Below are 26,350 nucleotides of genomic sequence, written 5' to 3' on the forward strand. Positions count from 1 at the left end.
TATATGCAGCATGATGTTGCCCTCAGAATGCTTGTGGGAGCCTGGGAAGACTGGATGAAGAAGGTGACGACTGTGAGGTGCCCGAGGAGTGCAAATGGATGTTAGGAATATGGTGGCGGCATAGGTGTTGGGTGTACAAGAATTCATATCACGGTAACGGTCGTCCTTGGCACATCGGTGAGCTCCTTAATGTGTCGGTAATTGGTCCGGAAAATGCCATAGAAGAGATCAGCCACGACAATCGGATATGTCATGTCAAAGTCCTAATCGGTATTTACTTGGCTCAAAATCACATCAAATATATACCACATCAGTTCAAAATCGCCCAAAGGGTGAATTAACAAGTAGGGGGTATGTATTTAAGGTTGTAAATTATAGCTGAATTGCAAAAGGGATTTGATACGTTGGCATGAAAAGTATGTGAAGAAGAGAGAGAGGGCCAAAACAGATGAAAGCATGTTTTACGGTTTACATTTTCGCTTGTTTCTCTGGAATGGGAGATGGAACCATAAACTCCAAAATGAATACGGAGCGAGAGTCAGAATGGATACAAAATAAATACAAGACGAATACGATAGAAATCAAGCATTAGATTTAGAGATGGTGGTGCCAGCTGATGGAGTGGGGAAGCATTGTACCATCCACAAGGGTATGTGCATGCGCTCGTCGATCGGCCCCTTGGGATGGATGGCACGACCCATTAAACACATATAAAGCAAGGAAACACGGAGCTCTTGGAGATTCGGCCTCACCCATGTGGCCCTACCCATCATCCGCGCGTGCCTCTGTTATTTTCATTCAGCAAGCCCTGCAGTCACCGCTAGCCTCCCTTCGCCACACCATCATTTCTTATTCACGGGAAAGCTAACTGAAAGATTTGATTCACCGCCATCTTTCCCAGTCGCAGCCAACGCTCTACTGCGACACCTCGTCCTCCCCTCCGCCGACTCCGGCCATCCCTCTTAGTCCGGTGAGAGGCTGCATCGTCTCCAGCACCGATACAAGTACAACTCCACCCCCAACGAAAATCTCTTGCTCACCTCCACCGCTGGGCTAACGACAACTACCTCTATTCCGCGTCGTCACCAACTCAGGGCTCCGCTCTCCCCCATCTCTCAATTTGATACCTCGCAAGGAAGATGGAATTGTGAGAAGTAAGGATAAGGTGGGGCACACACGAATCTTGGCTTTGATGGAACAGCCCGCACGGTCGAGCACGGTCGAAACAACACTAATTAGTTCTCGGTTGGCTGGGAACCAGCAAAAGTAATGGTTCTGCATACGGCTGATTTTCCGTTTGCAAGCCGGCTGACGCCGAGCATATGCACGAACGAGAAAATATTTTGACGAAACCTATACTCTGTGAGAACCACTCCTAAAAGTTAAATAAATATCAAAATTGAAATATAGGTGCAATAATGCACTCTCATTACCATCAAAATTACCCAGCAGCAGTTCAGCACCCAACTGACCGTGTGAGGTGGCAGCAACCGTAACTACGGGAGAGGCCGAGAAAAAGTCCCAGTTGAACCTGGGTGCACGTGAACCCATGTGGGAAATGCATTTTCTAAATGTTAAAAAATTCTGAAATAAAAATAACGGGGTACGTATGCATGTTCCATACTTCCATGTGTGCGTAGAAAGTTTTCGCGGAGAAACCACTTTTTTATTTTGGAATCTAAAAAAGACAAAATACGTCACACATATACTGCTATATAGCCCTGCAAAATTTCACTTTTTTGCCGAGGCAAAATAAAAGGTTTTTTCGTCACGAAACTCATGTCTAGGGCACATGTTTGAGATCACCTTTGCATTCATTTTGTGTTTCGATTTTTAAAACATATTTTTATATCACAAATGCACTTTTGAAAAAGTGGGTTCACATGCACCCAGGTTCTGAAAAGCCAAGTCCCGAGTTTCAGTTAAACCTGGATACACATGAACCCAGGTAGAAAATGCATTTTCCAAATGTTAAAAAATTCTGAAATAAAAATAACGGGTACACATGCACCCAGGTTCTGAAAAGGCAAGTCCAGAGGCCGAGCACTGCTATCTCTTGCATACACACTCTCTGGGGTCTGGACTCTCTAGACACAGCGGCGGCCAGCAGCAGGGCGCGGCCATCTGCGGCGCAAACTTCCCGGAGAGCGGCGGCAGCGCAGGGCCAGCGAACGGCGCGGTGAGGCATCCCCCTCCTCCCCATGCCCTAAACTTCTCTACTTTTCCATTTGCCTATTGTTTCTTTAATCTGAATTCTGAAATCGTAGGGATTTCTTCTCTGTATTCCCTAAACAACGATCATTTTCGTTTGTTGCTAAATCTGAGCAACCAAACCCGGATCTCTCGTTGGAGCAATCCATCAGGTCTCGTTTCAGATTCGATTGTCCTGAAAAAAATCTCGTTTGCCCCCAAAATTGTGGTGGTTTACCTAAACCCCAGCCGATCTCTCAATCCGCCCGTAGATAGTAGACGGCATTCACACATTTTCTGATACATGTCTTGGAAACCCTAGGTCTGTGAGATGGAATTTCTATGAAATTGAGAGGGTTTGAGTAGTAGGAGAGCGAAGATGAACCAATCTGTAAATCTGTAATAGTAAACCATTCTTGCGAAATACTCCAATTAAGACAGGGAAGGGTACCTTGAATAGACAAACCAAATAAGCTGGCTGGAGGGGCAGGTGAGTGCTCCAGTAAGCTGCTGGTGAGGCGCCGACAAGAATTCAGTCCTCTATTAACCAGTATAATATGGCGCGAACGGCGTCTTGCCCCCCTCGGCACTGTCCAATTGGAGCAGGTCGCACATCTATCGCGCGCTAAGTGTGATTTGTTGTAATACTCTCCTTTAAAAAAAAATTTGCTTTATATTTGTAAAACGTCCTTCAAGATATATCACCAGACCAATATTGGAAATATTTTATGGAAGGATGACCAATTTTGGATATATGACCAAAGATCCATCTACTGGTGTTCTTTTTATATAACAGCCAACTGGTTATTTTAGAAGTGCTGTCTTGCTCTCCTAACAAAATCTTGCACAAAAGAGCAGCCATGAAGCTGAGATATTAATTAGCTCATGTTCAGTAAGTTAATGGCCACTGTGAATCCATGCCTCCCTTTCGCGGTTATATTAGGCTATATTGCTCTGTTAAAATTAGCATTGATGATTGCAGAAACCTAGCAGTGCCAATGGTTGGAGCCTTCGGATGCTGATAAAATTCTGAGAGCTTTCCACATCTAATTGGACCCTGACAGAGAGGTCCTCTCTTGTGTTGGCCTGTTGGGTTGCAAGTAGGCGAATGAACCAGCAGAAAAACACTTCTGTATACACAGTTCGAGCCTGGATGATGGCCCATCGCGTCGACATTGCCTTTTGGCTCCTCTTCATTGTCACTTTGTTGTAGTCGCTGTTGATGAGCTTGCGCTCATCGAACTCGGCCTTGATCCTCGCCCAATACTTCCCGTATTTTTGGTTGGTGCCGATGATGGAGTCATGGCTCACCTGCGCCCACGACTCGCACAGACATAGATCCTCCAAAACCGTCCACATGGGGCCTCGTGTGCCCGACGCCTTCTTCTTCTTCTTCCTAGTCCTCACGCCGTCCGCGTCTACCTCCACGAGATCATCGTCACCGGCACCCTCTTCGTCCTCTTCCTCGCTGCCCTCTTCGTCCTCGTCGTCGTCGTTGTCCTCCACCCCCTCCTCTTCTTCCTCCTCCTCGTCCTCACCCCCGTCCTCCTCCTCCTCAGCACCGGCGCCATAGAATTCGAGCGGCCCCCTGCCAGCTTAGATAGCACCAGCCCACTCCTGCCTCTTGTTCCTCCATGCCTCATTATCAGTAGCACTGACACCATGGCCAACATCATTGTGGTCAAGCCTCACATCATTCTCAGCGGGAAAAACTCATCAACACCTAACCCTAAGATTCAGTTGTGTAGAATGCAACATGCAAGAATATTAGTGTTGTGGAAAAACTCATCAACACTTTAGTGTTGTGGCAATGACTTCTCCCAAGTGACGATATTACCACACACTAATGTATACTAACAAGAGTCGTAAGAACAAACATGCAAAGGAAATTAACATAGCTTAGCCCTAGCTACGAGCAAAGAGCAATCTATTGTAATGTTACACACTTAATATCAAGTAGGAATTCACCATAAATATAAGTTATACACACAAATAGTAGTTCATAGAACACAATGGCATGGTTCTCTTCAGTTCTTTCGCTCCAGATCTGATGTTGGTCCTGCCAGCTTAGATAGCGCCAGCCCACTATTGCCTCTTGTTCCTCCATGCCTCATTATCAGTAGCACCGACACCATGACCAGCATCATTATGGTCAAGCCTCACATCATTCTCAACGGGAAGAACTCATCAACACCTAACCCTAAGATTCAGTTGTGTAGAATGCAACATGCAAGAACTAGCTTAACTTGGGTAGGGAATGGAATTTGTTCTACATGATTGTGAATTGGTGATCGACTAAAAGGGCGGTGAGGCTACTTTTCACGCGTAAACACATATCCGATTTTCTGGCTCCCTCCATCTCTATCATTCTCCCCCGCGAACATCTTTCCTCTTTTTGTGCCCATCAGTGCATGTCTGAACTATAATGGTGAAATCAAACGTTCCTCCAAGAATAGGCCTAAGGATACTTTGAACTTCATGCTAAGCAAGAAACAAAAACAGTTGGCAATGAAACTACCGATTTTTTACATTCATGGATACAAGAAACAACATTGGATCCCGCGATCGCCGGAAGAGAGATGCCCCTCGACGGCCATGGCGTGATCTGTCTACTGTACGTACGTGACCAAAAAAAAAAACAAAGGAGTTTATTGCCATGGATGAAACCAATAGAAATAGATCGAGCCGAACGTACCTGCAGATGCATGCATCCATCAAAAAGGAGGAGACCCAGAGAGCGCATCCATCTCTGCCTCCATGCCGCGCGAGCCGCCTCGCAAAAAATTGATCCGGCTCGGGGTGATATCGATCCCTCCAGAAAAAATAAAAAATCATCCAACGTTATATATGGGAGCCAGATCACACGCCCACGGACGGACGACGACAACAGCATATCATAATACATGAGAGAAGCATGGTTACCTTATTGGCCCGCCCGATGGATGGATGGATCAATACGAACAAGATCAGCTCGCTCCAGGACGACGTACGACTCCAGCGGCATTCAGGATGCAGCCTTCTTCACCATGGGTGGCGCGCGGCAGCGTCGATGAAGCATGACGGCCTCCTCTCCTCTCCTCTCCGAGCAAGAGTCAAAGTCTAAGTCACAAATGTCACGCGCACCCGACACGCGGTATGCATATGAGGGCTAGTACTTATAGAGAGGAAGGCCTGATTTCAAATTTGGAGGGAGCGACAAAATAGGGCGGGAAGAGGATAGAATTTGGCTCTGTTTTCAATCAAGATTACTCCCACGTCGTTGCTGGTTGTATAATTCTGGAATGAAGCTGCTTACGAGCAGATGTGCGGCCTAGATGCAAGATGCCAAGGATTGCTAACGTGGCCTGTTTTAATTATTAGTCCTGGATGGTATCCCTGCATGCATCGTGATGGTAATCGCCCTGATTAATTACCGGCTGTTCAGTTTTCCCAACGTGCGGTTAGCATGGACCTATTCTTCAGGATCTGAGGAAGATGAGGTGGGCAAAGGCAAGAGAATTAAGACTATCATAAATAGTACTCCCTCCATACCGGATTAAAGGGCAACATTAGCAAAACTCTGCGATCTAGGTGGTTTCCGATTGGGCGATGAAAAGGGAGAGGCACGCGAGCGTTATCCTTGATTGATGCGATAATAAAAGGATCAGTGCATGACTCCACTTTCTCCTCCTTCCCCGCGAGATTTTAGCGCATGCATTGGTTAGTTCACATAGGAAAATTGAAAGGTGAGAGAATGGTGGGAAGAGGGATCGGCTGGGCCGCTGGGAGGAATTTTAGGAGGAAAGGGGCCACGCAGGGGGAGTAAATTGGGGACAATTAATACACAATGTAGCCTAATTATCCGGTATATTTTCAAAAACGCTAATAGCCCTTTAATCCGGTATGGAGGGAGTACTCCCACGGATGCCAAGGATTGGTAACGTGGCCTGTTTTAATTATTAACGTGGCCTGTTTTAATTGAGGCTTCTACTTAGGGAAAAGCCTGAGATTTTTGAACCGTTCAAACTTCCAGAGAGGAAAAACAGTAGGGCGGGAAGAAGATACACTATCCCACGGATCGGTGACATGGGCAATCAGTTAATTGTGAGATTGATCGATCCTTGACTGACCACTAGTAGCCTGTAATCTCGGTTTTCCATCCCCACCAGCTAGATAATTATATGATGTGGCGGAATCCTAGTGGTCAGTCAAGTCAAGCAATAAATCACGGGCATCTCTGCTTTCCGATCCACCCTCCAGGCTGAAATGAGATTATGCCAAATTCTAGCTAGTCCCATAAATCTTGCCTTTGACTATCCCTCCCAGAGGATATTATGCCAAATTGGTTTCCCTTATTTTCTCCGAGATTTTTTTGTAGTATCGACATGGCCGGCCATCTATCCTCCTCTTTCCATCAACACTGCAATTTTCTGGATTGAGATTTGGCTAGCTAAGTTGCTCACAAGTTTGATTTGGAGCTGATTTTGGATAGCATGTTGCTTTCTCTGCCAGGTGCACACGACTAGCAAAGCTGGCTAGAAAAACAAGTTATTTCGTACAGCAAAAATCTATATATAGGATGCATTTCCCTGTTTTCCAGGCATTTACATCACAGAGGATACCTAATACTACAAATATTGCAATTATCACCGATAATGTGGTGTTTGTTATCTCAGAGGTTTTTACTTCCTGTTCTTACTTGCTATCTGTCTGGCAACACAAACAATTTCTTCTTCCTACTTGTTTACAATGAAGCTGGAAACATACAAAACAACTAGTACCTCCAACACTCGATCCAATTCTCAAGTGCATGCTCATGTACATTCACATCACATAACATCCTCTAAAGCATTTAAATACCTATAAAGAATTCAACTCAAGATACGGCCTGACCATCAGCGAAACTACAATACACAACAACATTGGTACAAAATCTTGGCCGCGCCGGGTGCCTCAAACAGAATGCTAGCAGCACAACTCTCCATTCCTTCTCTCTCACCACCCAACTTGTTCGTCGACCGCTCCATGCACCACTGCTCCTCCGGCGTCGTGTCAGTCCCAAACGGCTATCTACCACTGCAGGTCCAAGAACATAGCTCCGTCGGCGTCTCGTTTGTCCATTCTCCACCACCTGCATGCACAACAACAAATCAGAAGGCATCAACAAAATGAGATAATGAATGGAGGGTGTTCCTTCGAGATGAGCTACACACATTGTTTCTTACACAATCATATCAAATAAATAAATAAAATGGCAACAACAACATGACCCTCCTTTCTCTCTTTCTTTACATGCATGAGCATTCTGTCAATAACATGGAACTAATATCCAAGCTAACCACTTAACATGTATCACAACACACATCAGCAGCCTTACTTACACACACAAAAATTATTGGTTTCCTTCCAAAATGCTACAACCTACTCCAAACGCATTCCAAGCAACTCCAAGGGGCATGTGCTACCAAAGGATAATAACAACAAGAGAGTTTCTTCAACTTCTAATCAGCAACCAACCAAAGTAAAATGCATTTGCATGTGATGATCAAGCTTTGATACTAATTCATCAAGCCAACAATTTTCAAATCATTCAGGATATAGAGAAAGACAACATCAACAGTTTAGACATACTTCAAACAAAAATATGCATTGGGTCGCAAAACTTGTTTATCCCTATCTATTTAGACATGGCATCAAGGACCTCACCTGAATAGCTTGTAGCCAAGGCAGAGCATCACCACCGCGGTTGCGCCGCGGACCAAGGCGGGAGGCCAGGTAAGCCAAGGGCCGGCTGTGGCTAGTACAGCAGCAGCCCAGTTGGAAACCAAAACGGCTATATTCAGTAGCCATGGTTAGGTGCATGTGCCAGGACCTGCTTGAGAAAAAAGTAGCATAGAGCTGTGAGCAAAAGAAATAACGCAAAATTTCTTATTTCACTTCAGTTTCATCATCTGAGCACAGCACCCCACCAAAACATATAAGAATGAACCTTTAATAATTCACAAGCCAAGGCTTAAAAGATGGAATCATAATCTGTAATCTGGAAAACCTGCATGCTGCTTATTTTAAATTTATACAAAGGAGCATTATTATACAAAGCCAAGTCTATATTATTTGGTAGAAAACATCTTGTAGGATAGGATTCCTAGTAATATCCTCCTAACAGCACATAAATAAGATTCCTACTCAAAACTAAATTCATAATTTTGATGAAGGACTTCACTGCAAGGATCCGTGATACTTGATAAATCAACAACAATTCGGGTTCTATCATAGAAAATCAATAGTTTTGACAGAAAAACACACAAGGACCGTCACTTGTCATCATGACACATGAACACTTTAGGACAAGCATTATTCAAGTATATTAAACGATGAACAATGACTAGCACCGATCAAAATAAAGCATACTCTGGTAAATAGGCAAATCAACAACACATGAGGGTAGTAGGAGACAAGTACCACATGTTGCATTTATGGTCCTCGTTTAGAAAATACCTCGACCTTCTAAAACCAAGGCAAAACAAAATCTCATCTCTGGCCAGCCTCATCTTCTTCAGCAATCATTGTTTTGTAAACTATACTGTTGTTCAACTTGAATTGATTATGGTTCCAGGGAAAAGGCATGGTGGACAGGTAGCACTGCAATAGTTGATTTCCAAGGTGCAAGGTCAACCTCCATCCGCAACATGGCAGCATCAGACAAACCCAGATCCAAGTGAGATGTTCATGTATCGGTTGCATCAGTTTCCCTACACACAGAAGAGAAAGAGCAAATGTGGGATTCTAGAGATGGGAAGTAATAGAATAAGGAAAACATTTACACAAAGTCAAACCTGGAATGATACGAAAAAGAAGCTTCAGTGGCTGATAAGGTTGTTTCTTTAGCAGAATTTGACAAAGACCTATCAGGAGAAAGAAAGAAAAAGCAACATATTAGTCATCCAACCCATCTTTCCCATTTGAGTCGTGCAACATCAGAGCAAAACAAAGAATAGGCTTGGTTACTCATTATTGAGATCATAGTTATGCAATAGAAAGACAAGGCTTCTTCACTACATGACAACGCATGATTCTGCAGTCCACAATCCAAAATAAAATAGCTTCCACTGTAAATAGTTAGAGGATAAATTTTTGCTTGTAGATATCAGGCTATTACGAGATGATGAAAACGTATTTTTATCCCACTAAAAAGAGTGTACTTTCACTCAAGGTGCAAAAGCCAAGGCGAGAGCTTCCTTGTACATCTTTTGTCCTATCATTTTAAGCTAGCTCAGCCATGTGAGAAGTGATAGCATGGTTTTAAAGGCGTCCCTAAGGCGTCGCCTAGGAGACGCTTAGGCGTCAAGGCGCCCGTCCTCCGCCTTGGAAAATCGACCGCTTAAGGCGCCTAGGCTTCCAAAGCGCCCGCCTAGGCGTCGCTTAGGCGTCAGAGCGCCCCCTGGCCTCTCTAAGACGCCTTAACGCCTTTAAAACCATGAGTGATAGACACTGACCGATGTAGTCACCGCTCCAGGATCATGGTAACCAGGAGAATGAATGAAGCATGAACACAGAAGGTAGGACACAAGTGACAAGTTTTCAAAAACATTTACTTTTAAAGACCAGCCAGCAGTAAAAAGAAAGTTTCACCAAACTAGTACAAATGTTAGCCTTCAGACTGAACCAACAAAGCAACTACTGGTAAACGCTTTTCCTAGTACAGTTTAATTGTTTATACTCTGAAATATCAAGCTAGGAAGATTCAGACTTTCCTGATCCATATTTCTTTCTTATTAATTGATGAAACAATTTCAATGCCAGGCAACAATTCAACAAGTATCCATAAGGCAGCAAACTTAATTTATCCTAGGCAACATATATTGCATTGAATCACAAAAGAGGAGTTTCCCAGCCGGCGACCTACCACCGCAAGTCCAAGAACAAGGCTCCGTCGGCGTCTCGTCTGTCCATCCGTCCACCACCTGCATCCACGACAACAAACCAGAAGATATCAACTAAATGAGATGAAGTTTTCGGTGTTCCTTGGAGGTGAGCTACACACACACTGTTTTTTACATCATCATATCAAATAAAAGAAAAGTGAGAACAGGATTAGCATCGAGAACATTCATTCATGTAGGAATAAAAAAAATATTTGTAATCTACATTTAGTAGCAAAATTCGTTCTTATGCTATCTTCTTAACCAGAACTAGAACAATGTAAAATAATGGAGTTATACTCCCAAAACAGGACAGGACCAAAACCACACAGTACTAAACATCAGGATTGAGAGCTATAGAACAGTGAGTCGAGGCTAGTAACACAAAATCATCAAGTCCATTAGCTTCCCAAGCACACAAGCATCAGGACCTCAAATAACTAGGAATATATATTAGATTCCTAGCAACAGAATTTAGTAAGTTAGATGGCAAGGTAGCAATCAAATGCATAATTCTAAGCCCCTGATGGCCAGAGAATAACATAGCCACTGTAAGTGCAAGGGGCCCGAAGATCAAAGGGGTGAACCAAGAGCTCACCATAGAGGCTTTAACCTAGACCAGGGCACGACGTCCTTGAGTACAAGCTGAAACACGTCCACCTGACCAAGTGGAACCGGCAGATAACAGAAACAACATCATTAAAATGTTCATTACCAATACTATTCGGTGGCGCACAGAACGCCAAACCAAGAGGCAACACATTTAATAGCCAATAGCATCCAGCCATCAACTAAGCAACAATTGACCCCTCTAAATTAAAAAAGAAAGCTCTAGACTACAAAACGGGAACCCACTAAAACATGCTATACCAAGATGCTAAAATTTCAAATTTGCACAAACAGCCCAGCCACAAGGCATCAGGGTGCAGGTGGGCCGCGCCGCAGGAGCCTGCGGAAGCGCTGCATAAGCCGCAATGAATACGCGGTATGCCGCGTATGAGCCGCTGTATTAGCTGCGTTTTCTGCGGCGCCGCGCGCGCCGCGTAGGTTGGTCGCGCGTGTAGCTAGGCCGCTCACTAGCCTAGCTCGCTAGCTCTGTTTGTACAGCAGCTTCTTTCTTGTATACTACCGTTCGCTTTCTTGTTGTACTACCGTTCAGGCCAGCAACGCTGCTCGGACACAAATGCAAAGACAACAGATGGCACAAGCAGATATATAGTGATCAGACACCAAGGATTAATGAAAGATCTTAGGCCTAGAACTTATTGAAACATCATCTGCAGCAGAGCAGCTCCCTGGTAATTGACACCTTCACTTTGTGTACAAGTAACAAACAAGCTAGAAACTAGCAACTGAATGGCAAATAAGGTCAACCTTGTTTGTTTTATTTTATATGATAAGATCAACACAGGAAGCTCGAAAGGAGTGCTGATAAAATAGCGTCCGCGCACGGTTGCATCTCCTTCATCGCGTGCTTGTCGCCAGGGCAACGATCTCATAGCTGCAGGCTGTGCAAATGAATAACAAACATCCAGTTAACAAAACTGTGAAGCGAAACACATAATTAGATGTAAAATAAATACATATTTTTTCGAGAAAACGCAAAGGACCTTTGCGTTTCAATTCATTGAAAAGGTAGAAGTTATTTACATCCTCCTAGGAGGCAGAGTATGGTAAAAACACATGAACATCAGTGTACATCCCAGGTTTGTGGCAGCACGACCCGTAGGCCCTGAGCCCCTGCCCTAGCCCAAGCCCTAAGCTCATCCTTGATGTTTTGCAGCAAGAGTTGCAGGGAAGGTTGAGCTCCATCGAAGACGCAAGAGTTTCTGTGTTTCCAAATCATCCATGGGATCAGGAGAGTGGCGGATGCAAGCCCTTTGCGGAGGGGCGCTGGCGTGTCCTGTCTGGCGTGGTGCCACCAGTCTATGAGGCTGGGCTCGCCGTCAGGTGGTCTCGCCGTCATCCGCAGCCAGGCCAGGACCTCATGCCACGTCTGTCGGGTGAAGGGGCACTCCAGCATCAGGTGGTGCATCGACTCCGTCGCCTGGTCGCAGAGGAGGCAACGTTGGTGGTGAGGGAGGCCATGACGGGCTAGGCGCTCCGCAGTCCAACATCTGTCCATGCTTGCCAGCCAATGGAAGAATTTGACTTTGGGTGGTGCCCATGTCTTCCAAACCAGTTTCCAGGAGCAGCAAGTCGTCGATCCGTGGAAGGTGGCTAGGTAGCATGAGTTGGCCGTGTAGATGCCGGAGTCCGTCCACTTCCAGACCAGCTGGTCAGGTTGGTCGTTGAGCGCGGTGTCTTGGATCATGCGCCAAAGCATGAGGTACTGTCCAATCTCATGGACTCCAAGCAGCCCCTGAATGTCTCGTGCCCAGGCATTGCCGAGAAGACCGTCTGCGACTGATCTGGCCTTGCGGCGTCTTTTTGAGACACAATTGTATAGTTGCGGCATGAGCTCTTTGATGGCCCTGCCCTGGATCCACCTGTCCTCCCAAAAAAGTGCCCGTTGGCCGTTACCGATACGCATGGTGGTCGAGGCGAAAAAGAGCGCATGCTCGTCAGCAGAGAACTGCATGTCAAGGCCACTCCATGCCCGACTGTCGTCGGTGCGGGAGAGCCAAAGCCAGCGCAGTCTGAGCGCGAGGCCGGTGCGCTCGATGTCCCGGGACACCAAGGCCGCCGAGGGAGAGGGGGCGGCAGACACGCTTCCGATTAACGTGGCAGTGTCCTCCGTTGGCGGCGGCGCGACCAGCCCAGAGGAACCCACGTTTGATCTTCTCGACCATCTGAAGGGCTTTCTTTGGTGGGGCGAATGCAAGTAATTGGTGGATGGGGATGGCGCATAGGACAGATTTCACCATTGCCAGCCGCCCGGGTTTGCTCATGAGACCGGCTTTCCAGGTTGGAAGGCGCCCGGCGATTTTGTCAATGACGGGCTGGAGCTGCGCTACAGTGGGCCTTCCTAGAGTTAGCGGGATGCCAAGGTAGGTGATCGGAAGGTCCACGACAGGGCAGCCAAGCTGTGTGAGCAGCGGCGTGGCCAGCTCTTGGCTGCAGCGAAGAAGACTTGCAGAGCTCTTGGAGAAGTTGACGTTGAGGCCGGAGGCGCGACCAAAGAGGTGTAGGATTTCCCGGACGGCGCCAAGGTCGCTGGCCGTGGGATGACAGAATAGGACGACGTCGTCGGCATATAGAGATATGGGCGGTATGTCCCTTCTTGGGTGAAGCCGTTGTAGGATGCCCAGCTGGACAGCGTGCTTGAAGAGCCGGCCTAACACATCGACGGCAAGGACGAAGAGCTGAGGCGACAAGGGGTCGCCCTGCCGTAGCCCTCGGTGATGCCAGATGGGGGGGCCGGGCTCGCCGTTGAGAAGGATGCGCGTGCTCGCGGAAGACAGCAAAATCGACAGCCACTCGAGGAACCTATTCCCGAAGCCATAACATCGCAGGGCCTCGAAGAGGAAGGACCATGAGAGCGAGTCGAAAGCCTTTGCTAGATCGAGCTTGAGCAGGACACGCGGTTCTCCAAGCTGGTGCAGGAGCTTTGCTGACTGTCTTACTAACACGAAGTTGTCGTGGAGGCTCCGACCCGTGATGAAGGCATTCTGGTTGTTGCTAACCAGGGTGTCAAGGCGTGGGGCCAATCTGAGCGACAAGACCTTGGCGAAGATTTTCGCGACTAGGTGGATGAGACTTATAGGCCTGTAGTCCGACAAGCGGCTAGCGTCAGGACGCTTAGCAAGGAGGGTCAAGAGCGCCTGGTTGAGCTTGCTGAAACCCCGGCCTCGCTGATCGAAGAGCTGCTGAAAGACAGCGACAAAATCCTCCCTGACCGTGGGCCAACAGGCTCGGACGAACTCGGCAGTGAAGCCGTCCGGGCCGGGTGCTTTTCTGGCCGGCAGTCTTTTAATCGCGTTCCAGATTTCGTCCGTGCCAAAGGGCGCCTCAAGCTCCTGCAGATCATGTGCCTCGATAAGCTGGGAGAGATCCAGGGTGTGTTCTCTAGCGACTGCGGTGCCAAGGAGGGCGTCAAAGTGCTGGAACGCGGCCTCGGCCATGTCGGTGTGGTCGGTCAGGACTCGATCGTCCGTGGCGATGCTGAAGATCCTGTTTTTCTGCCTCCTATATGTGCACTGGCGGTGATAGAACGATGTGTTCGCGTCTCCGTCCTTTAGGTTGGCGATCCGAGCGCGTTGGCGGGCAATGGTGCGATCAAGGGAGGCTAGGCCGAGGTAGGAGACCTTGAGCTGCTTGCGCAGTTGGCTTTCATGGGCAGTCAGGTGTCTGCTCTCCTGCGCCTTGTCGAAGCGGGAGATGAGCTCGCGGGAAATCGCCATCTTGTCTCTGACGTTGCCCACCGTCCGTGCGCTCCAGCTCGAAAGCATGCGCGCTGTGGCCTGAAGCCGCATCATAAGCCTCTGGAAAGGATCGGCATCCCAGGTGGAATTCCATGCCGTGGTGACCGTGTCATGGAAGCCGTCGAGCCTCATCCAATAGTCCTCGAAGTGGAAGCGACGGTGTGCCGCCGGCATCGGGCAGCAGTCGAGGAGTAGGGGGCTGTGATCCGAGATGACAGAGGCCAGGCAGCGGAGGTGGCACTCCCCATGGGCTTCCTCCCAGTCGACGGTGCAAAGGACACGGTCGAGGCGGACCAGAGTAGGCGGCGACTGTTCGTTGGACCAGGTATAACGGCGCCCGTTGAGGTATATCTCTTTGAGGAGCAGGTCGTTGATAAGCCTCCGGAACCTTCCCATCATGCGCCTATCCAGGTTATCGTTGTTTTTGTCCGCGGCCTGGTAGATTAGGTTAAAATCGCCGCAAAGCATCCACGGGCCTTGACAATCAGCCCTTATGTCACGCAACTCCTGTAAGAATTGGATCTTGTCATCGATGTGCTGTGGGCCATAGACCACAGTGATCCACCATGGCGTGCTCGCACCCATAGACACCTTGGCCGTCAGCGCATTGGTGGTGAACAGTGGGTCAGTAATGGTAACGACCCTGCTCTTCCACGCAAGGAGAATGCCGCCACGGGTGCCAATCGCGGGGAGGTAAGTGTAGTCATCGAAATCAGGGCCTAGGGCCTCAAGGACAATGTGCGAGTAGACCAAAGCCATCTTAGTTTCTTGTAGGCATACAATAGATGGTCCAGCTAAGTCGATCAGGGATCGGACAGCGAGGCGCCTAGCACGAGCGTTTAAACCTCGGACATTCGAAATTACAATCTTTAGGCCGCAATCCATAAGGAAGAGATCGACGGCGGGGGTGGGCAAGACGAGGCGGGTCAGTTCTCGCATGCGATGTCGACGTTTGCGGCAACCGGCTCGGGAGTGGCCACGACAGGGATTTGTCTGTCGACCAGGGCAGCCATCGCGGTGAGGACAGCGAGGGAGATGGGCGCGGCGAAGACGCGATCATAGGCAGCCATCTCGGCGGCAGTGATGGCCTGGTCCACGCCGATGATTCCCAGGGTGCGGAGGATCTGGACGTGCGCCCTGCGCTCAGCGGTCGGTGGAGCCCCTGTGTTCGCACGCATGGCCGAGCGCCCGCGGCGCGGCGAGAAATTGAGCGGGAGCCGCCTCGATCTTTTCCCAGGCGTTGGCAGGGCGGCGTCGAGCTCCTTCGTGGCGGCCTTGAGGAAGTCTCCGAGGGTGCATGGCTGAGGCGCAGTTGGCCGCATCCGGCGGCGTAGCGTGATCGGCGGCGTCGCGAAACGTCCAGGCGCAGAGCGCAACGGCGTGCGATCGTCTACAGGAGGCGTGGGCTCCGTTGCATGCATGATGTTGGGCTCTGGCTGGGTGGACTGGGTCAGCTGCCTGTGTTGGGCCTCCATACATGGGTCGGGCTGGGCAGGCTCGCAAGGGGTTTGAAGGGCGCCTGGTGAGTGCTGCGCGCGATCGTGTAGGTCGGCAGAAGGCTCCAAGTCGTGTACAGACGGTGGAGCAGCACTTTGCCCCGACAGGAAATCATCCTCGTTGGCTGGTCCGGGCGACAGGGAGTCAGGGACTTCGCTTTGCAGAGTTGCAGGATCCCGATGGGAACAGCTGTTGGTCTTGTCAGGGTGGGGCTCGCCCGGGCCGTCGTGGGGTGCGGAAGGTGCCAAGCCATTCAAACAGACTGGTGACTCGGTCATAGGCGTGGGCACGTGATCCCCACTGTCTGGTACGGCGGAAGGCGTGGGCTCCGCAGCAGTGGGCTGGACCGTTGGCGTGGATGGTGGTGCGACGAGTGGTAGCGTGCCAGGTGGCAGCGGAGAACCTTCTCCATGCATCGGATCCGAGGCAGGCGCAGCGGTCGTTGCAGGGCTGGCAGCTGTGGGCTCCGGATGTGGCCGCTTTTGCCGCCAAAAGTAGTGCCCCCTTTGAGCAGGAGCACGAGGCCGGCCCTGACGTCGTGGGCCCCGCAGAAGCGGCCAAGGATCCATGTAGCGTTCGCCGGCGGCAGGAGACCGGCGTTGGCGCGGCGGCGGGGCAGGCCATCGCGCGTCAGACCAGCGGCCATCCATGGTGATCCCGTCTGCACGCCGTCGCGGACCGTCCATGACCCAGGCAGGAGCGTCGAGGGCCATGCCGTCAGCACGTCCGGCCGGAGCGTCGGTGCCTCCATCGGGACGGCGGCGCTTGCGACACCGACGGCGAGGGCCACGCCGAGCTGCATGGTCACCATTGGTAGCGTCGTTGCCGTTTCCGGCGCCGCCGTTACCACCGTCGACGGCGGCGGCAGGGGGAGCAGCTTGAGCAGCAGGCTCGGCGTGGACGATCTCGATGGACACGGGGTAGGTTAGGGTCCGGACGGTTGGTGCCTCGGAGGCAGTGCGCGCAGGGATGAGCTCGACGACCTCGAGGATGGCGCGCGGGCGAATGGCGGCGACGTCGTTGGTGCGGGCGGTCAGCCGGAAGGTGGCCATGTCTGCCCTAGAACGCGTGTCAGGGTGGATGCGCTCGACCCAACATCCATGGGCGAGGAGGAACTCCACCGTGGAAACCTGCCAGGCCTGCGGAGGGATGCCGCGGAGCGCGAGCTCGACGCGGTGTTCCAACCTCGCACTGCCGGCGTGTGCAAGCTTGCACCACGGGCGTATGCTGAGCGAGAAATTCGCATCCCCGATGAAGTGGTCCCCGGAGAGACGATCTTTGAGCTCCTGTGAGGCGAAGATTATGAGGAAGTCCTCAGGTTGATGGAGGTGGACGGTGAAGTCGCCTGGCTGCAGGTTGAAGCTTGCATGGAGGACCTGCGCCACCTGCTCGGCGGTGACCGTCGGCCTGGTCCCAGTGATGGAGGCCACCATCGCGCGCCGCAGGACCTGCTCCGCTTCGTCCATCTCCGTGCTACGGGATAGGATGACGCGCACTGGACTCGGGGAATCGACAGCGCGCGCCGTCGTCGTCATCACCGCCGCAGGGGCACGCACCGGACCCAGGGGATCAACAGTGCGCGCCATGGCCGTCTCAGCGGGCGCAGGATGGCGCGGAGGGGGAGGTGGCGCGGTCGCAGCAATGGTGCGTGGAGGTGGTGGCGGCGGTGGTGGAGGCGGAGACGAGCGACGGCGTTGTGCAGGGGCCTCCTCCTGGAGCGCGCGGCGGGCTCGAGCGTGGTCGTACGCGCGCTGCTCCGGTGTGCAGTCCCTGCTGCCGTGACCAGAGAGCAGGCAGCGGCGGCACCGGACGTCGTTCTTGCAGTCGCGGACGGCGTGCCCAGGTTCGAGACACCTGAAGCAGAGGCCACCCTCCATCTCAGGGGATGGGCTGCGGCGGCGCTGCGGGCGCTCCCTTGCGCCTTGGGGACGGCGGCGTTGGTGGTGGCGACGACGGGGCTGCAGCCAGCCGTCTCCGTCGGGCCTGCGGTCGGCGCCGGTGTTGATGCGGTGGATCTCGGAACGGGGGCCGACACGCGTAGCGACCGGCGCGCGACGGGGAACGACCTCCGGCGCGGCCAGAGCGGCGGCGACGGCGGTGGCGGCGCCGGCGCGGCTTGGGGCGGCGAGCGAGCCACATCGCTGTAGCTGCGCGAGCTGCCGCCCATGGAGCCGTCGTCGGAGGAGAGCCACCGATCTTGGCGGCGAGGGCCGCGGCTGTCGCAGCTGCCGCCGGACGACATGGCGGCGGGGGAGGTTGGGAGAGGAGGTCGGGGAGGCTCAAGGGGCGGGCTTACCGGCGGGAGGTCGACGGCGGCGGGGCTAGAGGTGGGAGGAGCGGGCTAGCGGGAGAGCTGGTGCGGGAGCCATCATGGAGCTGCCAAAAAAATAAATACATATTATTGGTTTCTGTTCTGTTCTCTAAAGAAGAACTAGAGAAGAGCAGCAACTTGTGACTGAATATCAAGACTAAACAATACTGTAAGAATCTTAGGAAATAAGAATTTACACAAATCTTTGCATTCACAAGTTACTGCTAACTTACTATGGAAGATTTTGCAACATTTTTTTTTCGAGAAAACGCAAAAGACTTTTGCGTTTCATTTCATTGAAAAGATAGAGAGTTTTACAAGCCTCCTAGGAGGCGGGGTACAGGTACAGGAAGTGACTCAGTGCACGTCCCAGGTCGTCGGAAGCACTACCCTAATGCCCTTCGCGCCGGCCCTAGCCCAAAGATGAGCCTCATCAAAGATCTCCTGGACCAAGTCTCGCACCGAGGGCTGAGTTCTGTCAAACACGCAAGAGTTGCGGTGCTTCCAGAGCATCCAAGGCGTCAACAGGGTGAAGGAGTCCAGTCCTTTGCGCATAGGCTTAGCGGTCATCTGCCTGGCCTTGCGCCACCACTCGTCGATGGAGGCGTCGTTGCTGTCTGGCGGCTGACAGGTCATGCGGAGGCGAGCCAACACCTCGTGCCAAACCTGTCGGGAGAAGGGACAGGCGAGGAGGAGATGGTGCATGGTCTCAGGCATCTGGTCGCAGAGGAGGCAGCGGGGATGGTGCTGGAGGCCTCGCCTGGCGAGGCGTTGGGCAGTCCAGCAGCGATCCATGCAGGCAAGCCAAGTAAAAAACTTGACCCGCGGCGGCGCCCAAGTCTTCCAATTAAGCTTCCAGGAGCTGGAGGCAGTGGAGCCATGGAATTGCGCAAGGTAGCAAGACTTGGCAGTGTAAGTACCAGTGGCTGTCCACTTCCAGACCAGCCTATCGGGCTCGGTGCGAAGCGTGGTGCGCGAGACGGCAGCCCAGAGCGCCAGGTACTGGCCAATCTCGTGCACGCCGAGGATGCCGTGGATGTCCTGAGCCCAGGCGTTTCCAAGGAGCCCTTCGGCGACGGTCCTGACCTTGCGCCGGCGCTTGGGGATGCAACCGTATAGGCTTGGCGCGATCTCGCGGACGGCGTGGCCGCCGATCCACCTGTCTTCCCGAGAAGAGCGCGTCGCGGCCGTTCCCAACCGACATGGTGGTGGAGGCGAAGAACAGCGCTCGTTCCTCGTGCGTGAACTGCAGGTCAAGGTCGCTCCACGCACGTCGATCGTCCGTGCGGGAGAGCCAAAGCCAGAAGCCGCAGCCCAAGGCCAGTCCGCTCCATGTCCGGTATGCCCACACCTCCGTACGAGAGGGGCCTGCAGACCCGGCTCCGGTTGACGTGGCAGTTTCCACCTTTGGCTTCCTTCTTACCCTCCCACAAGAAACCCCTCTTGATCTTGTCGATGAGTTTCAGCGTTTTCTTGGGGAGTCCAAGCACCAGCTGCTGGTGGATGGGAATGGCGCTGATCACCGCCTTGACCAGCGTTGCGCGCCCAGCCTTGGTCATGAGTTTCGCCTTCCAGGTGGGGAGGCCAGCAGCGGCGCGTTCAACCAGAGGTTGGAGTTGTGCGATTGTTGGTCTCCGCAGAGTCGTGGGAATGCCTAGGTAGGTTAGCGGCAGGCCGGCCGTGGGGCAGCCAAGCTCGTGCAGCGCCGGCGCAACGGCTCCCTCGTCGCAGCGAATGAGGGTGGCCGAGCTCTTAGCGTAGTTGACCTGGAGCCCGGACGCGCGGCCAAACAGCCGCAGGATCTCACGCACGGCGGTCACGTCCTCCATCGTGGGGCAGCAAAACAGCACCACATCATCGGCGTATAGCGAAAACGCCGGGATGTGACGTCGTGGGTGCAGGCGCTGCAGGATGCCTTCGCTGATCGCGCGCTGGACCAGGCGGCCGAGGGCGTCGACTCCCAGGACGAAGAGCTGCGGCGAGAGGGGATCTCCCTGCCGTAAACCTCTCCGGTGCCAGATGGGTGGGCCGGGCTCGCCGTTGATTAGGACCCGCGTGCTGGCAGAGGTGAGCAGGATCGCAAGCCAGCCCAGGAAGCGATCACCAAAGCCGTACTGGCGCAGGGCTTCGAGGAGGAACGGCCACGAGATGGAATCGAAGGCTTTTGCCAGGTCTAGCTTGAGGAGGATGCGGGGCTCCCCGAGCTGGTGGAGGAGGCGGGCAGATTGCTTCACCAAGATGAAGTTGTCGTGCAGGCTGCGGCCGGAGATGAACGCGTTTTGGTTGGCGCTAACCAGCTCGTCGAGGCGCGGTGCTAGGCGCAGCGAAAGCGTCTTTGCGAATAGCTTGGCAACCAGGTGAATAAGGCTGATGGGCCTATAGTCGCCAAGGGAAGTCGCGTCCGCACGCTTAGGCAACAGCGTCATCAAGGCCTGGTTTAGGCGGTGGAAGCCTCGACCGCGCAGCTCGTAGAGCTGCTGGAAGACGTCGACGACGTCCTGCCTGACGGTGCCCCAGCAGGCGCGGAGGAAATCCGCGGTGAATCCGTCGGGCCCAGGTGCCTTGCGGGCCGGCATGCGCTTGACCGCGCCCCAGATTTCATCGGCGGAGAAGGGGGCCTCGAGGGAATCAAGGCCAGCCGCGGGCTCGATCAGCTGGGCGAAGTCGAGCGTGCAGTCGCGGGTTTCAGCAGTGCCCAGCAGGCCGTCGTAGTGCATGAAAGCCGCCTCCGCAATGTCAGCGTGATCCGTCAACGTCTGCCCGTCGACAAGGATGGCGTGGATGCGGTTCTTTTGTCTGCGGTAGGTGCAGTGCTGATGGAAGAACGGAGTGTTGGCGTCGCCATCGCGGAGGCAAGCGATCCGAGCGCGCTGCCGCGCCATGGTGCGGTCGAGCGAAGCGAGCCCAAGGTAAGCGACCTTGAGCTGCTTGTGCAGCCAAGCCTCCTCCGGCGAAAGATTCCTCTGTTCCTGGGCCTTGTCGAAGCGTAGGACGAACTCCCGAGCCACCGCCATGCGAACCTTGACGTTGCCGATGGTTTTGGCGCTCCAACTGGTGAGACACCGAGCCGTGGCCTGTAGGCGAAGCCAAAGGCGAAGGAACGGGTCGTCGTGGTGCACCGAGCCCCAAGCGGCGGTGACCGTGTCCTGAAAGCCCTCCATACGTAACCAAAACTCCTCGAAGCGGAATCTCCGGTGGCCCGGCGGCATGGGCGAGCAGTCAAGGAGCAGCGGGCAGTGGTCAGAGACCACAGACGCGAGGCAGCGCAGGTGACATTCGCCGTGGCTGTCGTCCCAGTCCGCGGTGCAGAAGAATCTGTCAAGGTGCACGAGCGTGGGAGGGGATTGGCCATTGGACCAAGTGTAGCGCCGGCCGTTGAGGTAGATCTCTTTGAGGGCCAGGTCGTTGATCACGCGGCGAAAGCGGCCCATCATGCGTCGGTTCAAGTTGCTGTTGCTCTTGTCCTCCTGGCGGTAGATGAGGTTGAAGTCACCACATAGCAGCCACGGCCCTGGACAATCGTTGCGGACGGCGCGAAGTTCCTGGAGGAACTCGATTTTGTCGGCATCGGTTTGGGGCCCGTAAACAATGGTGATCCACCAAGGGGTACCGGCAGGCGTGCAAACTTTGGCGGACAGAGTGTTCGTGGTGAACTCCGGGTCGGAGATGGACACGATCGAGCTCTTCCAGGCAAGCAAGATGCCACCACAGGTACCGCGAGCAGGCAAGTAGACGTAATCATCAAACTCTGAACCTAGCAACTCGAGGACAATCGACGAGCAGACAAGCTCCATCTTAGTTTCTTGCATACAAACAATGGACGCGTCGGTGGAATCAATCAGCGATTTTATGGCGATGCGGCGGACGCGTGAGTTGATGCCATGGACGTTCCAACAAGCGATCTTGAGTCCGTGATCCATAGGAAAGATGTCGACAGGTGGTGGCGGAGCAGCGCGTCTAGGAGCGCGCCTGCCTCCCCACGGACTCGGCGGCCGCCGGCGACGAACCAACTGAGCTGGGCATCTCCCGGCCGACGAGGGCGGCCATGGCCTTGAGCACGCCTAGCGGGATTGGCGTGGAGAACATCCCGTCGTAGGTCTTCATCTGGTCAGCGGTGATCCTCTCGTCGATGCCGACGATACCCAGGGAGCGCAGGATGTGCATGTGAGTGCGTCTCTCAGCCGTGGGCGGGGCAGCACAAGCACGCGATGAGCGGCCGCGTCGTGGTGAAAAATTCAGCACCGGTCGCTGCCGACGTTTCCCAGGAGTAGGCAGGGCGGCGCTCAGGTGCTTGGTGGCCTCTGCCAGGAATTCGCCAAGGGTCATCGCATGCGCGGCAGGGCGCGGTCGACGGCGTAGGGTGATCGGCGGCGAGGCGAACCGGGCCGGCGAGCGGCGCACAGGGGAGCAGGCCGTGGTGGCAGGGTTGGGTGTGGGCCGGGCTTCCTCAATCGTGTCGCAGGAGGGCACGTCGGAGTCACAGGTGGTAGCAGGCCGTCGCAGGATGGTTATTGGGCCGTCGCAGCGGCCCAGCAACCCAGCAGCAGCATCCACCAAGGGCGAGCCGAGCGGCGCGGCGGGAGCTGCGGTTGGCGTGCATGGCACGTCATTGACCGACGTCTCCGCTGCCTGCTGGTCGGCAGAACCGTCCAAGGTTGCGACAGGAGATGGCGTGATGGAGGCAGCAGGCGAGGTCACCTCCTCGGGTGGTGGTGGGTCCTGGATAGGGGTCTCAGGCACCGTGCTGTCCAGCGATTGGCGCTGGTGAAAAGCGCACGGATCCCTTGGCCCGCCTCGGTCGGCGTCCTGCGGCGAGGCCAGGTCCAACCCAGCCATTTGCGCGCAAGGCGATGGTGGGTTTGAACGAGTCAAGCCTGGCGTGCACGGGACCTCGGAAACGTCCAAGGGCTGCGGAACAGCTGTCCCCGACAAGGGCCCAGGGCTCTGAGACAGCGATCCTGTCGGGGAGCCCGTTGCAGCTTCGACAGTTGGTGGGACCTGGGCTTCCACCTTCCTTTTGCGCCCACGTCTTTTGCCTCTTTTGGCATGGCGACGAGAACGGCCGGGCCCACGCTGGCGCGGCCAGGGGTCCACGGCTCTGTCCTTTGCCAGCGGCGGCGCGCCGCCGTGCCGGCCTTGGCGACGAAAGCGTCCATGAGCGGCGACGGCGAGGCCATCGGCGCGCCCGATGCGGCCTGGCTCCAGGAGCCCGAGGCGCCGACGGCCATGCCATCAGCGCGGCCGTCGGGGCGTCTGCCGTGCGGCGGCGTTTGCGCCCCCTTCGACGGTTGCGGCCACGGCCTTCACCACTGTTGTTGCCAGGCTCGCCGTCCATGCCAGGCGCGCCACCGCCGCCAGGGCCCGCCGCGGGCGCGGGAGCGGCCGGAGCACCGATGTCGTCGTCCAAGCGCGTGAACCGGATGCTGATGGGGTAGGTTAGCGTCCGTATCGTCGGCGGCTGCGAGGGCACGCGCGATGGGATTTGCTCGACGATCTCCAGAACTGTGCTGCTGCGGATGTCGGCGAGGTTGTGCGTGTGCGCAGAGCATCGGAAGACAGCGAGGTTGGCGCGGGTGCGGGTGTCGGGGTGGAGCTTGTCGATCCAGCAGCTAGGCGCCACCAGGTGCTCGGCCGTCGACAGGTGCCAGGCCTGGGGAGGGATTCCGCGGAGCTCAAGCTCGACACGATGTTCGAACCTGCCCGAGCCGGCGTGGGCGAGTTTGCACCAGGGCCTCATCATGAGGGAGAACTCCGGGCAGCTGACGAAGTGGTCGCCGGAGATGCGTGCCTTGATCTGCTTGGTGGAGAAGATGACCAAGAAATCCTCAGGGTGGTGGATGTGGACGGTGAAGTCGCCGGGGACGAGCTCGAAGGAGGAGCAGAGCAAGTCCGCGACAGCGTCGACGGTGACCATGGGCCGGGTGCCGGTGATGGTGGCCAGCATGGCACGCTCCAGCACGCGTTCGGACTCCTCCATCTCGACGGAGCGCGACAGGATGACCCGCGCCGGGGCCGTGCCCGCGTGAGCGTTGGCCGGCGCGCGCGTGGCCGCCGGGGGCGGCGGTGGGGGTGTCGCGGTGCGTGGAGCCGTGGGTTGCCGTTCCCGATGCGAGCCAGCCGGAGGCGCGACCGGCGTGTGGCCGACGCCACGGTGAGCAGCCTGCCGCCGCGGGCCGCACTCCCAGGACTCATGGCCGGAGAAGAGGCACTTGCGGCACCGGACCTTGTTGGTGCAGTCGCGGACCACATGGCCGGGCTCGAGGCAGCGGAAGCAGAGCCCAGCGTCCTCCTCCGGCGTAGGGCTGCGACGCTGCAGCGGCGGCGAGCGACGCGCGTCCGGTCGAGGGCGGCGGTTGCGGTACCTGCGGCGTGGTTGGCGGAAGCCGTCGGTGTCGACGACGGGCTCGCGGGTCACCCTGTGCACCTCAGAGCGGGGGCCGAGGCGGGTGGCCGCCGGGGCTCTGCGGGCGGCGGCGGGGGCGGCCGGAGCGCGTGGGGGTGCGGACGGGGGCGGCGGGGTCGCTCCAGTGCGCACCATGTCGGAGTAGCTGCGCGCACCGGAGGACTCGCCGTCGGACCCGTGCCAACGCAGGCCCTCCGCAGAGCACGAGGCGCCGGAGTAGGAGGCCATGAGGGCGGGGAAGACGGGGGAGGGCAAGGGAGGTGGGTTGAGGGCTAGGGAGGTGGGCTGCCGGCGGGGATCGACGGCGGCGAGGGCTATGGATGGTGGGGCTAGGCTAGGCTAGGGCAGGGAGGAGCGGAGCGGAGCGGAGACATGGCTTTCGTCTCACCAATAGAACGTTCACCCACCCCTCAGATTTTGCAACATAATTGCACAACGATAGTTCAGTGTTGTATTAACTATTGAGCAGCTTGATTTAGCAACACAGCTACATAGCCTGATGCTTAGCAGTAGAAAATCTATTGTGGTCTCCCTCACTTCACTTGTACTACTAGCTCTGGTTGCCAATACATAGCATGGTTGACAACACAGCTACATAGACAGACAAGAGCTATTTCTCTAGAAACAACAGAGAGGGAATAGAGATAGAGCAACTCAAGGTAAACAAGACAATCCATGGATAAAGTAAAACACTCATTTTTTTTCTCTCATCTAAATCAGTGGTGTCACACCAGTAGTACAAGCAACTCATATTTCAACCTAAATATCTGAAAGTACAGAATAGGTACCTGGTATGATCCAAGGGAAGCTCCAAACAAATTTCTACTCATTCTTCCTAGCGTCTGAAAGTGTAAGAGTAATTTTATTAGCCACAAGAAAATATTACATGAGCCAAAGGAAAAGGGAAAAAATACATACCAGCTGCCTTAAACCAATCCTGTAGACATATCAAAGACTCAACGGTAGTGGGCGCAAGGCTGCTCCTATAATCGCTGATGACAATGAATGCATTTGCCTTGCACAAGCTTCCCATCCTTATATATTGGTTCAGCTTCTCTCCATATGTCCGATACCAATTTGCGGGGCTTTCGTTTTGATGCTACACGAATGAGAAAAACATTAGATAGCCCAACAAGAGTAAACAAAAACTAATTGAGTAATACATGTATACATGGTCCAGGAGAAATATCATACCATGTGAATTGGCCGCTGCTGTATCAGGAGAAAGATCATGAAGAGAAGGGGAACCTATTTGAGAACAACTTGGTGGTTGTGGTGTCTTAGGTGAACCTGCCATTTTGCTCTTTTCGCTGCTGCAGACCTGACAAGGAAATTAACCCCCGGTGTACTCGTCATTTTTGGAGATCGTAGTCCCGCACTGGCTGGCTTGGTATTTCTGCCACGGTAATCTGGAAGCTGCTTGTCCTGAGACTTAACCACCTTCTGGCACTTCTCCTGAGAAACAAAGGTAATGAAATTAGTATATACTGTAAATAAAACTCTAGTATATACTGTAAATTAGCTATCATAGCATGACTTTCATAGCTGAACAACCAATATCTGTTTTCCCTACTTAGGCTGATGTTAGAATTCATGAACAGATTTACATTTAATTCGTCATTCTGTTTACAGGAAAGGGGTTTGTGAGGGAGGACTTGGAGTGCAGTCATTACATGAATCAGAC

At 53.8% G+C, this 26,350-nt stretch overlaps 1 protein-coding gene and 2 long non-coding RNA genes across 3 annotated transcripts in view; 1 reads left to right on the plus strand and 2 right to left on the minus strand.

The window, feature by feature from the left end:
- Positions 1–2,040: 2,040 nt before the first annotated feature.
- LOC127292145 (DNA-directed RNA polymerase V subunit 7-like) overlaps positions 2,041–26,350 on the plus strand; it is a 116,454-nt gene continuing 92,144 nt past the window's right edge. Inside the window, exon 1 of the mRNA XM_071827049.1 lies at positions 2,041–2,179. The gene's annotated coding sequence lies outside the window, so the exon portion shown is untranslated. The remainder of the gene's footprint in view (positions 2,180–26,350) is intronic.
- LOC127292119 (uncharacterized) lies at positions 7,879–10,159 on the minus strand. Its single transcript, XR_007844959.2, has 4 exons — positions 10,076–10,159; positions 9,006–9,074; positions 8,632–8,921; positions 7,879–8,041 (listed from the first exon to the last, which is right to left on the minus strand). It is a non-coding gene; the product is annotated as an uncharacterized lncRNA (long non-coding RNA).
- Positions 11,306–26,105, minus strand: LOC139838484 (uncharacterized). Its single transcript, XR_011755406.1, has 4 exons — positions 25,861–26,105; positions 25,585–25,765; positions 25,455–25,508; positions 11,306–11,599 (listed from the first exon to the last, which is right to left on the minus strand). It is a non-coding gene; the product is annotated as an uncharacterized lncRNA (long non-coding RNA).

This window comes from Lolium perenne, chromosome 1, assembly GCF_019359855.2.
Source record: "Lolium perenne isolate Kyuss_39 chromosome 1, Kyuss_2.0, whole genome shotgun sequence".
Lineage (NCBI taxonomy): Eukaryota > Viridiplantae > Streptophyta > Magnoliopsida > Poales > Poaceae > Lolium > Lolium perenne.